Below are 16,986 nucleotides of genomic sequence, written 5' to 3'. Positions count from 1 at the left end.
TGAACCAAATTATTTGGTTTTCCTTACTAAATTAAGAGAAAGGCTTATTCAGCATTAAACGCTTATTCAGCGATCAGAGAAAAAAATTTTTATCAAACAAACCTGTTGCTTAGCAACTATGGAGGAATTTGGTATAGACGGGTAAAATCAAGAATTTTACCAAACGCTTATGAGTTACTAAGTAACAGACTTTGATTATTGATAGAATTTAAATAGAGTCATTAGTTGGCAAAATTTCACCTAAACATCACTAATCATCATGTGAGATAGGAGCGTATTCGTACTAAACTCTATGAAGTATTTGTCAGTATTAATCTATCTGGGAGAAAACTGTATTTGTTAATAGTAATGATACCAAAATCTATTGGGGGTACATCAGTTTTCACAAAACTTATTTAAGTACACACAGCTAAAAAAAAAATACAACATATGACTCTATCAAAAGAAAAAAATAGTAACATTTTTAAGCATAAAAAAAAAAGATGTTGTACTGCATACTTAAAATTACACTCTCAGAAATAAAATTTACTGAAAACATGTTTCACAGTAAATTTTTTTCGAAATTTAGTTTCTAAATCGATAAAAAAAATTTTATTATGGTTACCTAAATTTTTGAAGTCAAATAGAAAAATATGTAGGTCATCTGAAACAGATCTAAAATTTTGAGATTAAAAACTGAATTTAAGCAGAAATTTAAAATCAGAAATAAGAAACAAATTTTCATTTCGAAGCTCCAAACATTTCTTGAAGCTTTAGGTTTTATGAACTCTATAATTTTTTTTTACAAAGTAGCATGTTTTTAATTTTAATCAATGGTTAAATTAAAGTTGTCATGTAAATTACTAGGGACTTGAATTTTTACTAGGTCTAGGGATTACTAGGGACTAGGGACTTGAATTTTGCATATAATTTTTTAAGCTTTTACTTTGCATTCTGAACTTTACATATTTAAACTTGAAAACTAAAATTTGTTTTAGATTAATGATTTTTAAAAAATTAAAATTTATATTTTGGACTCTAAAAAAGTACTTAACTAGAAACATGTCCTTAAGAAGTTTCTGAAGCTTTTTCTTCCTCTAATATAAAAACTTTTGGTAAAACATAAATCGAACTGTTTCGTTCGAGTAGTAAGCATCAATACCTACTACATTTGAATTTAGTTGTAGCGAATATCTATTATTGGACCTGAAAATAACTACTCGCCATGTGGCGAGTTAACAAAAGAAAAGAAAAAGGAAAATGGCAACTTCAATTAAATAAGAAACTGGTTACTATTTTTTAAAAAAATTTTTTTGAAAACTACTGAATAGTAAGAGTACATCAATGCACAAAGACTCTGAAAAAACAGAATCAATTTGTGATGGAAAATTCATGTGGTAAAAGAGTTCTTAAACAATTCACATTTTCAAAGTTGTAATTTATATGCTACCTGCAAAGTATGAAATCCGGCATTGACTAAAATTAGCCGGCAAAGTATGAAATGATTTATATTTCACACATTGCCTAGGCATTCTATAGAATGCTAAATGAGAAACCGGTATGTATGAAATAAACGTCCTGATGAGGTTATTATGTAAATGATGTGCATGTTACTGTGAATGGACGAAATCGGTGGTTGTTGACTTTCACCGGTGAATGTTGACAATCACATAGTCGCTTTGGTGAATGTCCGAAATATTTATTGCATCCGATTTGATATTAATTTATTCGTGGATATAATTACCTTTATTCGATATTTTAATGCCTACTGACGATAGATTAGAAGAAACATCAGTGTATGGTATACCGAGCAAACGTATACCGGACAATGGCACTTGACCTTAAAAAAACATCAGTGTAGGGTATACCGGGCAGTTGCACTTAACTAAACCTAGTATATATTTCGGACATTTACCAAAGATCTAGTCATACTAGGTCTAGTTAAGTGCCACTGCCCGGTATATCCTACACTGATGTTTTTTTAAGGTTCAGTGCCACTGCCCGGTATACATTTGCCCGGTATACCCTACACTGATGTTTTTTAAGGTTCAGTGCCACTGCCCGGTATACATTTGCCCGGTATACCCTACACTGATATTTTTTTTAGGTCAAGTGCCATTGCCCGGTATATATTTGACCGGTATATCCTATACTGATGTTTTTTTAAGGTTCAGTGCCACTGCTCGGTATATATTTGCCCGGTATACCCTACACTGATATTCTTTAATGTCTAGTGCCATTGCCCGGTATGTATTTGCCCGGTATACCCTACACTGATTATTTTTTAAAGTCAAGTGCCACTGCCCGGTATACCCTGCACTGATGTTTTTTTAAGGTGAAGAGTCATTGCTCGGTACGTATTTGATACTCCAAACACTGATGTTTCTTCTAATCTATCGTCAGTAAGTATTAAAATATCGAATAAATGTAATTATATCCACGAATAAATTAATATCAAATCGGATGTAATAAATATTTCGGACATTCACCAAAGCGACTATGTGATTGTCAACATTCACCGGTGAAAGTCAACAACCACCGATTTCGGTCATTCACAGTAACATGCACATCATTTACATAATAACCTCATCAGGACGTATATTTCATACTTTGCCTAAATAGCTTTTGTCATTCTATAGAATGCCTAGGCATTATATACAATGCCTAGGGAAAGTATGTAATAATTCTCATATTTCATACTTTGTCTAAAAACATCCGTACAATGCCGGCGTTTCATACTTCTCCGGTAACATATACATTACATGTATTTCTCCTCCCAAATACTTCAGTATGTTTAATTAAATTTTGTCATATATTTATATTATTTTTATTGTTGAATTAACTTTTCATAACTGTAGATTATTTCTAAAATGAAATTTTTAAAAAAAAATATAAGTTAATCCAACCAAAAAATAAAGTTTCCATACAGCGGCTATTAAATGAAAATATCGATTACTGACTTATTTGGTTTGAGAAAAAGTGGCTACTGAGTTATTAGAATCTATTAACAACTGGCAACTAAATGAAAATGTGAACTTTCGGGTTTACTTTAATAATACACTCATGGACAAAAAAATTAGCGCACCAAGAAGGAGTTATTAAAATAAAACGAAATTTTACATACGTAATGACTACTTTGATATAAGTAAATGATTAGAAAATCAAAGAAATAGGATAATTTATTTCAGCGAAAAAGGCAAAAGAACGGAGGAGTTAATAACCCGATGAACCCCCTCTAGCGCGAATGCCCGATGCGACTCGATCGGGCATTGAGTCATACAAGTTCTGTGTGATGTCTTGAGACATTTCGTTCCATATTTGCTGCAACCTTGCCTCTAGTTCGTTCAAACTCGTGGGATGCCCAACTCGCCGTCCCAAATGATCCCAGATATGCTCGATTGAAGACAAATCTGGGGATCGGGCAAGCCAAGGAACGGTAGTAACAGTGCAGAGATAGTCTTGTAACACCCTTGCCGTATGATGCCGAGCATTGTCTTGTTGAAAAATGGCTCCTGGGAGCCGTTGCATGAGTGGCAACACATGTGGTTGCAAGATTTCATGGACATAATGCTGGGCTGACATGGTGCCCCGAAACAATACTAGGGGTGACCGTGTATTGTAGGTAATGGCACCCCATACCATCACACCAGCTGTGGGGGCGAAGCGTCGCTGTACAGCAAAGGCAGGATTGAGGCGTTCACCACGGGGTCTCCACACACGAACACGATTCTCATCACTGCTGAGATTGAATATGGATTTGTCGCTAAAGATGACCTGGTTCCATTTCGCTGCAGTCCAGTTTCCTCGTGCACGGCATTACTCCAAACGGATGCGTCGATGGGTGGGCGTCATGGGCAGCACACGTGATGAGCGCCGCGATACCAACTGTCCTTTTGCCAGGCTCCTTCGTATGGTTCGAGAAGACACAGGGGCCCCTAGTGAAGGTGCTACCTGTGCCTGGATGGCGGCCGATGAAGCACTTGGCTGTACGCGTGCATTTCTTACGATGTGACGGTCTTCTCGACGACTGGTCTGTCGAGGGCGTCCTGAGCCTGGTCTTCGTGTACATGACATCTCTCGGGTCCACTGGTCTTAACACCTCCTCACAACACAATCAGAGCGGATAATTGACGAGCTATTCGCCTAGCTGACCACTCAGCTTCCATCATCCCAACGATTCTCCCCCTCTCAAACTACGACAACTGCTCATATTTTCTTCGAACATGGCGTAATGGCATATCTACTTCAGCTCTTCCTTTGTAAATGATTCAGCACACTCAAATAAGCTTTGGTTACCTGTTTTATACTCCACAGAGTACGACGTTCAACGCCCTCTACCGGCTATAAATATTGCTCAATCACGCTGCTTTTCTAATCATTTGCATATCTCCCCGACCTGTACCTTCATTGCAAGTTTCGTTACTATCCCGCTATTATTTCTTGGTGCGCTAATTTTTTTGTCCATGAGTGTAACTTCACGAAGAGTTTGTGTTAGCGTTCTGAAATTTGGGCAGTGTGTGAATTTTAGCCCCCGATCCTCAAAATAGTTCACAAATGTCAATTAGATCTCTCCGGAGAGACGGAAGGAAAAAGGGATTTTTTTCATTGGCGGATTGCTAGGTATATCATAGCTAGGTATTGTATTATTTAAAAGATCAGTGACAGTGGATAGCATCAGTGATGTTTGCTAGGTTATAGCTCGATTTAATTGAAAAAAAGAGGTTTTTACATGTTCTTTAATATTGAAAAGGCTCTTTACGACTACGTGGGTTAACACGTTCTTTATATTTGTTTTTTTTATTCGTTATGTTTGATAAAATCAATGTTCAATACAAACGAGATAATATAAGACTGCATTGTAAAAAAAAAAGGGGTTTTTTTTGGATCAAATTACGGAAAAAGTAGCGGCACTCGGTGTCATTACTTTTTACCGTAAAATCCATTTTTACCGTAAAATTTTACGAAATGGTGTGATATACCTTTATTTTCACTATAATATTAACTGGGGGCCGGGATAGCCTGGTTGGTAGGGCACTGGGCCCATGTTCAAAAGTTTGTGGGTTCGATCCTAGCCGGCCGAAGACTCCCCGTGTAGTAGATGGTGACAAATGCACGCTAAATCTGTCGAGTTGCAAAGTCCTCCATGTTCCCATAACAAATCAATACCTCTGGGGGCACTGATCCAGGAGATTCTTCTGGATTAGGTTCAAAAATACAAGGCTACGGAGTTGAACATTAGTAGTCGTAAACCCAAAATTGGATCTGCTGTTTAACGGCGGATATAAAATAAAATAATATTAACTGAGAGCCGCAATGGCTCAGGGGATAGGGTGTTCTCCTTCCAATGAGTTGTCCCAGCGACGGCTGGTCGATACGAATTCCGTATCCGGCTTGCACCGACCACAGTGCTGACGTGAAATATCCTCAGTGGTAGACGGATCGTGGGTTAGAGTCTTCTTGCTGTCAGGCTAACCGTGTGAGGTTCTCGTGGTCTTCAACTCCATGTAACGCAAATGCGGGTTAGCTCCATCAAAAAGTCCTCCACGAAGGCAAATTTCTCCCAATACTCGATCCAGGAGTTCCCTTGTCTTCTGGATTGGGTTCGAAATTACAAGGCTACGGAGTTGAGCATTAGTAGTAATAAACCCATAAAATTGGGTCGGCTGTTCAACGATGGTTCAAAAAATGAAATAATATTTACTATAAAAACACTGATTACTGTAAGAATTACGATATGAAATTTGACGGTAAAAATCGATTTTACAGATGCTGCATTCAGGATGTAATCATACATATACTTTGTACCGTAATTTGATCCGGAATTTTTTACAGTGTGTGACATCAAGATAGTATTTCTAAACTTTTTTTATTCATTTTGTTAATAGTTATGCCATTTTAAACGTGTTTTTATAAAACTAAATAACTTAAAGTTAACGGTAATGAAATTTAAAAAAAACTTATGAACTGAAAAGCAAAACTAATAGAGAAATAGTATTAATTCGTTTAGGAGAAACATGAAAATTTGTTACATTCTTATTGATGCCAATGATTCTTAATTTTGGCTGTTGGCACTTCTGATGTTATGGAAATTGGTGTAGTTTTAATAGGCACTAAATGCAGTAATACAATTGCAAAGTATCATGTTATTATATATTTGGTACCTATTAAAATTGCACCGATATTTTTTGGTTTTAATATAAGTAGAAAGATGATTTTTAGAGCTCTTCGAAAGGGATATATAGCAGAGAAAATTGCTTGATTGGGGGGTGATTTTGACTATCATGAGTTGACCTTGCGAAATGATACTGAATTAAGTTAATCTTTATTTCGATTGTATGAACTACTAAACCGTGTTTTGCTTAATCTAATAGCGTGAGGTGAACCGCGTACAAATACCAGCAGTACGAATTCCGCATCCGGCTATCACCGACCACAGTGCTGACGTAAAATATCCTCAGTGGTAGACGGATCATGGGTTAGAGTACCCTTGCCATCAAGCTAACCGTGGGAGGCTTTTGTGATTTTCTTGTCCATGCAATGCAATGCAAATGGGGGTTAGTTCCATCAAAAGGTCCTCCACGAAGGCAAATTTCTCCCAATATTTGATCCAGAAATTCCCTTGTCTTCTGGATTGGGTTCAAAATTACAAGGCTACGGAGTTGAACATGAGTCGTAAACCCAAAATTGGGCTGGCTGTTCAACGACAGTTATAGATCAAATAAAGAATCTAATAACATAAAACCACCAGGAAAGGCTATATAATAATAAATAACAAAAAATTGGAATTATATTAGCTTGCAAGTAAGCTGGTATAAGCGTTTTAGTTTTGGGCGTGATTTCGTAGTGCTGTTAAGTACTCATTTATTTATTATTTAGCTTTTTACTCTGTACGAAGAGCGAGTACACGGTGGAAAAAAAATAATTCCCTGTATTCAGCTTGTAAATTTATAAAAACCACATCTATTATCAATAAGAATAAGGCTCTTAAAATTGTTATTTCGTGGAATCTATTTAAGTTTCAAATTTATGCATATAAAAGATTTTAGATGATTTAAAACTTTCATATAAGTTGCAGTTTAAAAAGTTTTTAATAAATTTTACATTTAATTATAAAAATAATTGTTCATTAATACGCATTACTTTTCTTGCTGGACGATATCTTTCAGTATACAGGAATTTCACGATTCTTAGTCGCATTATTATTTCTAGAGATATGGCGAAAAACATATGGGAAAGATATGGGAAAGTAACATAACAATCATTTTACTATTCTCTTGACTAAATTATTGAGATATTTTTAACATTTCTACAATCCTACAATTCACATTTGAGAGCTAGAAATCAATATTATAGTAGATTTTATCGATATAATGTTTGTTTATCTCCATAAGGTATAATTTTATTTCGGATAAATTTTATCTAAATTAAATCTTTGTTTGTCACTAATTTATTAGCATATTTCAAAATTATAATGTGTAAAAAAATAGCGATCACCTTTATCTAATGACTTTAAATATACTAATTAATGCCGACGATATTTTAAAATACAAAATAATACACAAAAACGTGCTTTCTCTGAATAAACATATTTTTTTTTAAATTTTGTTGGATTCCGAATTTTGATTCTTTAAAAGGTTTTAACCACAATCTGAAAAATATAGTTCCAATCATTTGTTCATGAGAGATATCGAAGCGATGGATCTTTTAAAGTTTAGGAGGTACGGAGATAGAGGTTCCACAATTTCTTGACCAACAGTGTGCTGGTTTCAATGTGGTCAGTTAGCACTCAGCAACGGCCGCATTGGGTAAAAGGCTTACTGAGAAGTAAAAACTTCCCCTGCAAGCTTGGTAACCATCAAGTTGAAGCTGGATTGACTTCAAGCCACCACCGGTGATCGAATCTCACACCTTCATTACTAAGACAGCTCAGTTCCTTGATAATTTTGTCATCGCGGATTTTTATGTAATATGAAGTATAATATCTGAATCTATATGTAATAAGAAGCAATAAATTATGTTTTTTTAAAATGTTTATAAATTTTTTAATGCAATAAACTCTTTTTAATGTTATAAATCCTATGTACTTCAATCTTTTTAGTGTTTAACAAATTTTCAACATTAACCAGGCTTATACCATTTTTCTTCTCAAATGTCCTAAGTGTGGAAATCAAAAGAAATCTTCAGAAGTTATGGTCTTCCTAGTTTGAACTTTTATTTTCCTGTTCTTTTTCCTCTTGAAACACTATAATGTTCTTCGCTTTTCTTCAAATAGCCATTGATTTGCGATAATTGAAAAGCTCCATCCATTTCTGACTCTTCTTTTTCGCTTTTTTTTTTCACTTTTAAAATACTGAAGTGAATTGAACTGAGTGAAAAGTGGATGAAAAGAGTTTCTAGAGAAAACATTTCTTTCTAAGTTGATATCTTCAAAGTTTTAAGTTTTCTTTTTTCTTCTTTTTTTTATGAAACTGACAAAAAGAAATGTTTTCTGTTCTTGCTACAGCTTTTTCGAAAGTGGTCAAAAAATTGATGAGCTGTTTCTGGAAAAACTACTTTTTTTTCCATAAAAAAAAGTTTATAAGGTTATCCTACTGTTAACAGATTTTCAGTAGAAATTCTATTTTCAAATTTTTTTTCTTCTTTTTTTTATTGCGAAAAAAGAAGCCTATGTATTTTGGTTAAGTTTTTGTTTAAAATGTTTCGAACAAAAGGCATATTACCAAAAAGCTTTTCAAAACTTTTCTGTGGACAAAAATATTGTGTCACATGTAGTCAGGGAAAATATTTATTTACAATAGTATTCTAATAAAGAACCTCGATTTTCCGAGCCCCTTTCATGTAATTTGTAATTTCAATTTAAAAGTTTTTATTTTATCTTATCTTATCTTATCTTATCTTACTATCTATTTATTTATTTATTTATTTATTTATTTATTTATTAATTATTTTTTTACACGCAATTTTGAACATCAATTATAAATTGAGGTCTATAATATTTTCGTACGCTAAGTCTGAATTGTGCTATAAAAATTATAAAATTATTTTTTTTAAAAATCTTCTTTGTCTCTCTCACTCTCAGTACCAATTAGATAAATATAAAATACTATTTGATAAAAATGAATTATTTTTGACCAGTTTCTTTTCTCAGTAATATCTGAAATAAATAAAATAGCACATTTAACTAACTAAAACACATTTCACATGAGGCGAGGAAGCCAACGATAATCAGTGGAAATAACGAAGCAACACACGGATAGCACAATCGATGAATAAAACTTCCTCATTTGATTTTATTAGAACAACTAATAATATCAATTATAACATTCCAATACTTACATATTCTCTAAATTTATTATTGGCATTTTCAATAATAATATTCCTAATAATGTCAATTATAACATTCAAATTCTTACATATTCTCTGAACCTATAGTTGGCATTTTAAACTTTCATTTTCAATTATAATATTCCTAATAATGTCAATTATAACATTATAATTCGTACATATTCCCTAAATCTATAATTGACATTTTCAAGTATCATATTCCTAATAATGTCAACTATAACATTCCAATTCATACATATTCTCTAAATCTATCATTGGCAGTTTAAATTCTGTTCCTATGACGGACTAATTAAGTATAGGATCGTTGATCACGCTATGAACTGAATTGAACAGAAAAGAAGTTTAAAAAAATGAGTGGAATAAAAGATAGTAAAAAAAAGCAATTTGTAAAATTGTTAATTAAAGATTACTAAAAAAAGTAATATTACCTGTATAAGCATTCTTCAAAGAAATTTTCAAAAAGTTATGTTACCTTAGATTACTTACTCTAAGATTACTTAAAAAGTAATCTTATTTGTGCAAGCATTTATTAATTTACCTACTATCTAAAGTTACTAATTTTCTAGCAAGCATGTTTAATTTTATAAAATTGCTCTATTACTATTTATATTTGTATATAAATTTTTTTATATTCGTAATTTCGTGTAAATTCTACCTATAAAAAATTATCTGATTTTTCTGATATATATCAATTTTTAATTTCAACTGATTTAAAATGACTATATCTTTGTAATTAATTTTAATCTAAAATGTATATTTTGAATTTGTTTTCATATGATTTTATAAATATAATTGATTTTACACAAGGAATAAGCAAACTATAAAAGAAATCTTCAATAAATAAACAACGTTTATCAGATTTCATCATTGGCCGCTGTTGACTATTCAGTTGGCCACTGTTGACTGTTTAGCGAGTCATATTTACCCTGAAGGCTGTATGCTTAAAATTCTTTTTAAGGATGTCAATTACCTATAAGCCCAATGAAAATCATGAAAATAAACAAAATTAAAAAAAAACTTCGAAAATGCAAATGATTATAAATTTTAAAGGAGATTTATAATAAGTTTATGAAAGGAATTTAGTCTATGAAATAACTTGCAACATTTAATGATGCAAACGTTTTCAAAAAGTGAAGAGAAAAAAATAAAAGAGAAGAAAAAAAGACAAACAATTCTAACTTATTTACATACATTTAGATTAATAATCTTTATTGGATTACTTCCTAGTAAATTGTTCTGAGTAAAATTGTTTCTAACAATAAGCAAGTAATTTTACACTAGTTTCGAAGACAAAATAAACGAAAACATACTCAATCGAAATTTCCATTTCATACGTTTGAAAAAAAGGGGACATTATTTGACTTAAAAATTTCTTATCAGTTTAACTTTATCTGAAAATATGATATATCTGATAACTGTACTAGATGGCTTCTACGAATCACAAATAATTTCGCTTCATAAAAACAAAACAAAAAGTCTCAAAATGAATAAAATAAACAAAAAGAAATAAATATTTCTGTTTCGGAGTTAATAAAAAATGTGGAAATAAATATTCTTTTTCGACGTTTATCGTAAAGTAGTTATTAAAAATAATGAAAAAAAAAGAAGAAGCACATGCTGTTTTCGATTACTCAGGCAAAGAAATGAAGGTATTAAAAAAAACTCGCTTTTCAAAAAAGATGAGGGGGTAAAATACTCTGTCCCCTCTTCTAAAATGTTCATTTTCTTCTTTTATCTACCCCCCTTTATACCGATTCGAAAATGTTTCGCTATTATGTATCGCTAAACTTTTTCCATTAAATTTTACACCCATCAAAATGATGAAGACTTAAACACAGCCTCACTAAATAAATTAAAGTGGCTGTTCCTTATTTTTTTCGCCATTCTTCCCATTTTTTTCCCCCTTATTTTGTTTTCTACCTTCATCAAAATATATCCCCCACACTCTTATGTGAAGAACGGGCATTCTTTTATGCAGACGCATTTTGAATTTATAAAAAAGGGGGAGAAGGGGGTGGAGAGGGAGAGATGGCAGTCTTTAAAAGAGGGAGAGTTTGTTAAAGGGAAAAATGGAGAAGGAAAAAAAAAAAAAACTTTCAGATTGTTTTTTGAAGTTCGCCTTGATTTTTTTCCCTTCATTCTTTTTCAACTCAGTTTTTTTTCCCCTTAACCCTGCGGCTGGCAACAAGTAAGCTATATTTTTGAAAAAAGAACAAAAAAAAAGTGCAGTGGTGGGGGAAAGGTCTTTTTTTTCCCCTCAAGGCTATTTTCTTCTGCTTTTTCATTAATCTTAAGACTGCATTATAACTCAACAATCGCTGGTATGTATCCGTCAACTTACAAAACCCTCCCTCCACAACCCTTTATTTTTTTTATTTTTATATTGTTTCACGAAGGGGAGGAGGGACGAATTGGGAGAAAAGGCAATGCGGGGGTGCATGGGATGCTTAGGAGTGAGTCTTCTGTGCTGTGTCTAGAAGAATCCTCCCTATTCTACCTGCCAAGGGCAATCAATGATTTCCTGCCCCCCTATACATCTACTGTACTCTCGTCTTCAAAATAGTACAAAACTAAGGATAGCTGGAAGCGGCATGGAAAAGGGGGAAAACTCATATATGGGGGGAGGGGTTAGATACACGGTAGCAGGGGGAGGAAAAGGAGCTTTCGTATAATATTCAAAAATTGCATCTCTTACTTACAGACTAAAATTTCTATGAGTATTTATTTACTCTTTTCAAATTCTGTTTATACTGGTTTTTAGTTGTTATTTACCTTTTTCTTCTTTTTTTTTTTACTATTCTTCGCAAAACTGTTTAAACGTTTGTTTTTGATTGAAGAACACCGCCATGATTTGGAGGGTTTCAAAACACTTTTTATTCACGTTTTCGGAGTTTTTAAGTAAGTGGGGATAAGGTACAAACCTTAAGCTTAACTTGAAGTTAATTTCGGTAAAACAGTTTATCAGGTTATGTTCTTTTTTCTCCGTCTTCCTATGCTTCTAACATTATCTGTTTATGCTGTTTGAAAGAGGGGGAAAAAATGCTGTTTTTCTAAAAATTGTTTCAGAAGATTTTAAATTGAATCGTACAAAAAGCGAGATCAGCATATAATATGATTTTTAAAAATATATATTTAAATTGGGCAAGTTATATTTAAATACTACTGTATTGAAACTATATTAGATTGATACAAAAATATTTTATTTTAACATTCATGTTTATTATATATTCTTGTATTGCATAAATTCCGGATCAAAATACGGTTAAAAGTAACGGCACTCAGCATGCCGGTAATTTTTACCGTAAAATCCATTTCTACCGGAACATGTTACGGAACAAAAAATCTGATATACAGTAATTTTTACAGTAATAATTGCCGTAAAATCACTGAATCATTTTAATTGTATAAATATTACTATAAAAATTACAGTATAATATTTTACAGTAAAAATGGATTTTACGAATGATGCACCCGTAATTTATAAAACCGTAATTTGATTCGGAATTGGCAAAATAGAAATCATTATAGTGTTTTGAATTAAGCAAAGCAGCTCACTTAATTTAATTACTCATTTGAATCCTAGATTTCTAATTAGGGCTTCTTGTTAATTTATTAGAATTGCTACACCAATATCAATAATAAAAATGTCATTTGGAAAATCGTTTCCTTTTCCCAGAAATTTATGAATACGAATTTCACGGTACTTTTTTTAAAAAATAATAAAAATAATAGAATTATCACTTAAAATTGCCTTTTGGTTTGGTTTCTGTTCAATGATGTAAAAGTAAAGATAAGAATTCTACAGCTTTTGGAAAGTTTTTAATTTCATGTTGCATATCATTATTTTGAAGAAAAAAGGTTTTTGAAATTAAGACATTAAGAATTATTTGTGTTTTAAAACTGTTCGGATAGAAAAGAACAATAGTTTGATGGAGTCATTGAATCGAGTGATCCTGATAAAGTAATTTGGATCCAGGGTTCCAAATCACTGATCTGAATCAGTTTCAAGATAGTTTTGGACCTAATTTACTATACTTTATCAATTATTTATAAAGGTTTCATTTGATGTAGGAGTGTTGTGTTTCTCATTATTATTTTATTTATTTTGTTGAAAGAAACAGAGTTATTAAATATAGCAGGATGTAGGCATGGGACTTCTTCTCAAGAAAAAAAGTAACACTTTTAAATGCAACTATATCCATACCAAGATAATACTTTATTGATTTTCTTGAAAGACTTCCAGAAAATATATCTAAAATTGAAAATTTCATTATTGCTTAAACATATTTCGACAAAAAAAAGCAGAAAGAATTACTTCATAATCATACTTCATTCGTAATTTTGACCAGTGTGTACTTATTGACTTTATAAATTTGAGCACCATTGCTTTTAAATCAGTATATAAGTTAGTTTAGAATATTTTTTCCAATAATTAGATAAATTGATTGTAATTGATTTTAGCAAATTTTAAAATTGAGCAAAAGGAAAAATAAAAAACAAGTTTTAGAGCTAATCGATCGAGTACTTTTGCAAAAGTTTACCTTTGAAGAAAAGCGCTAATGAAATTGTAGATGGATAAAATAAGTAGCTACTATTATTATCATTATTATTATTTTTTTTTGGGTGGCTATCATTCAAGAACTAGTATTTCTTACTGTAAAGGTAATTTAAATGATATTTTCTAAAATTTAAAATGTGATGGTGTAATTGTTTTAAACGAATCTTCTCAGTTACTTTCAATTGCCAAAATAAAATGTTTATTGATTAGAAAAAATCGTTCTGCAAAATTCATTTATCTATAAAAGTATGCTATGCATTTCCAAGCATTAACGATTGATATATTTACAATGAATTGTTGCCAATTCATACTGAATTGAACTGCTAATTGACTGTTAAATTTTTCTTTACCTGACAATTTATATCTAGGATTGACATCGCAAATGATACATTTAAATTTTACATGCTAAATGATAATTTAGCATGTAAATGATCATTTGTCATGTTTCTTACATGACAAATGATATTATTTACATGACAATTGATATATTCATAATGAATTGATGACAGTTCATATTGAATAAAACTGAGAAATTTTTCTGCCAAATATTTTTCTATGTGACAATAGGCATAAAAGCATAATTTACATAGCAATTGATATTTTTGAAATTTTGCATGACAAATGATGCGTTTGCTTCTTACTTGACATATGATGCATTAGCTGTTTACAACTGATAATTTTAATAATTATTTTTAAAATTTATCATTTTAACTTGAGTTTTCTAGTCTTATTTAGCTGCGGCTTAAACTTCCATTGTTTCCATTGTTCCATTGTAACCAAATCATTGTTTCGACAAAGAATAAATTAAAAAAGGCAATAATTTTATTTTGAATTAATTACAAATTTGAAGCCGAAAGAAGAAAACCAATGGATAAACTGACAGTGAAATGGGAGAGTGATCTATCAAATTGAATCACGTGAATCAAAACAGGAGTCATATAACTAGTGGGCTGCGCCCCCAGCTCGCTAACGCTCGCCAACCCCCAAAAAATGCTACGCAATCTTATATGGTTTGCTTCGCAAACCAAGCTCACTTCGCTCGCTACTAACTTAGGTACATTGCAAATGCACAAAATTCTAAGAATTCAAAACAATCATTCAAATCCATATAACAACTGTTTTTTTTATTTTTTAAAATTACATCTTTTTAGTAAACACATAACATTAAGATAAATTTGAATTCAAATAAATGACATGTAATTCGTAAAACCTATTAGAAATGTGCTATAGTATAAAATCTTAAGATAAAATTTTTAAAACTGATATCTCTTTAAAAAGGATTTCTCTTTAAAATCTATTAAAAATTGAAATAAGTGAATTGCAATGGAAAAAACTGCATAAACAAAATATTGAATTTCGGAAGAAATCTCATCTGGTGAGAATGCTCTCTCTTGTCAAAAAATACAAAATAAACTGACCTCAAATAAAACTCAAAGGACTTCGAATCAAATAATTAAGGAAACTACTATCACGTTTAATATAAAAGGAAGGTTTATTAACTAAACAATAAAATTACAGCATCGCAGTTCCAAAAAACAAATCTCACACTCACTCAAAAAAGCAATTTACATTCTATTTAGTCACCATAGCAACCACAGAACTCTTCTCGTTACCATCTATAAACTGATATATAATAAATAAATTATTTAACAAAAAATACGATGCGCATAAGCACATAATATTTTACACTCTGGTTATTTCAGTTTCTGTTTTCAAAAGCGCTATATGTTGAGCCACCTCATCTAGATTTGGCGTGTGGCATTTTTAGCGGCAATTATTGGTCGATTTTCTAGCGTTGCCATTCGGGGAGTTGTAATGAGGCGTTTTTTTTTGTCGCCGTGTAAGAGAAATATATATATATAAAGAGTCCAAAAAATAGGCATTGAAGCAAGCACAAGAACATGTAATAAATTAATGTTTATAGTAAATTTTACAAGATTTTTCGGTGATTTTCATCAGTAAACTCTCCACCTAAATTTAGGTCACAGCTTACAAGTCGAAAAAATCTGATTTAAACTGTAATATAAGCATAAAGTTTCAATTTCGCCAGATTCTGACATGCATAATATATTGAAAAAAAGTTACTAAGATTGGAATTAACACCATAATTTTTAAAAATAAATAATAAAATCGGAATTTTTAGAAGCTACATTGTTACATTCGGAAGACGAACATACATTGAAACTCAAAATTTTTCAGTTCCAACTTTTACTTAACACAAAATGTTTCATTACAAATAATAGAAAAGAAAAAGAGAAAACTAAAAAAGATTAAGGGTGGTTTTGATTTTAATTGATTTTATTTTTTTATTTGTATTAAATTGATTATATATATATATAACGATAGTTGATCATTTTTAAAAGAAAATCAAACAAGAAACAACTTTTGGAAAAGTATTTTACTCTTGAATGACTTTCCTTTTCATTTTTTTTAGTATAAAATTTAGAAGAAAAAAAAACATTTTTGTGTTTGTAAACATTATTCTATAAAGGAAAAAAATTACTGTTTGAGAAAAAAATTACTGCTTCCGGGTAGAAATGAAAAGAGCAGCAGAACTGCTCATTCTTAATTAAGCAAATTAAAGCTTGTCTGCATGGCATCTGCTTGATTATTAAAAAGATTTACGTAAATAAATTGTTTTTTTTTTCTTTGCTTCCTATCCATAATTCCGCATGGCTTTAAAAAAAATTCAGATAAATGAGGTTTACTGATTTCAAAACTCATGAAAATTTCAACTTGTTCTCAAAAGACAATGTTTATAATATATTTTATATTATTTTAAAAATATGTAATTTATTATTAAAAAGTTTAAATTATTGAAAAATAATTTAATTTCATTCGCGCGATTCGCACGTTTTTTTTTTTTTGTCTTTATTGTTTTTATTATTTAAAAATTAAGTCAAAAACAACATTGATATCTCGTTTAGATTACCTGAAATTAAAAAAGCAATTCAAGGTTAATAAGCCTTTTTTTTCGGTTTCATTGGGGAGCATTATGTAATTTCTATTGTTTTAATTTTTATTTGAATAAAATTCAGCAAGATTTTTATAATTTTTTTACTTTTTCCTTATTTAAAATTAATTTGTGGTCAATGCTATGTGGG

General features: G+C 31.2%; 1 long non-coding RNA gene across 1 annotated transcript in view; it reads right to left on the bottom strand.

The window, feature by feature from the left end:
* The window catches only part of LOC139425000 (uncharacterized), a 133,800-nt gene that overhangs the window by 3,183 nt on the left and 113,631 nt on the right, over positions 1 to 16,986 (bottom strand). The gene's annotated exons all lie outside the window — the stretch shown is intronic.

This window comes from Parasteatoda tepidariorum, chromosome 2, assembly GCF_043381705.1.
Source record: "Parasteatoda tepidariorum isolate YZ-2023 chromosome 2, CAS_Ptep_4.0, whole genome shotgun sequence".
NCBI lineage: Eukaryota > Metazoa > Arthropoda > Arachnida > Araneae > Theridiidae > Parasteatoda > Parasteatoda tepidariorum.
Note: the sequence above shows the minus strand (reverse complement) of the source record. Positions and strands in the feature narration are given on the sequence as shown.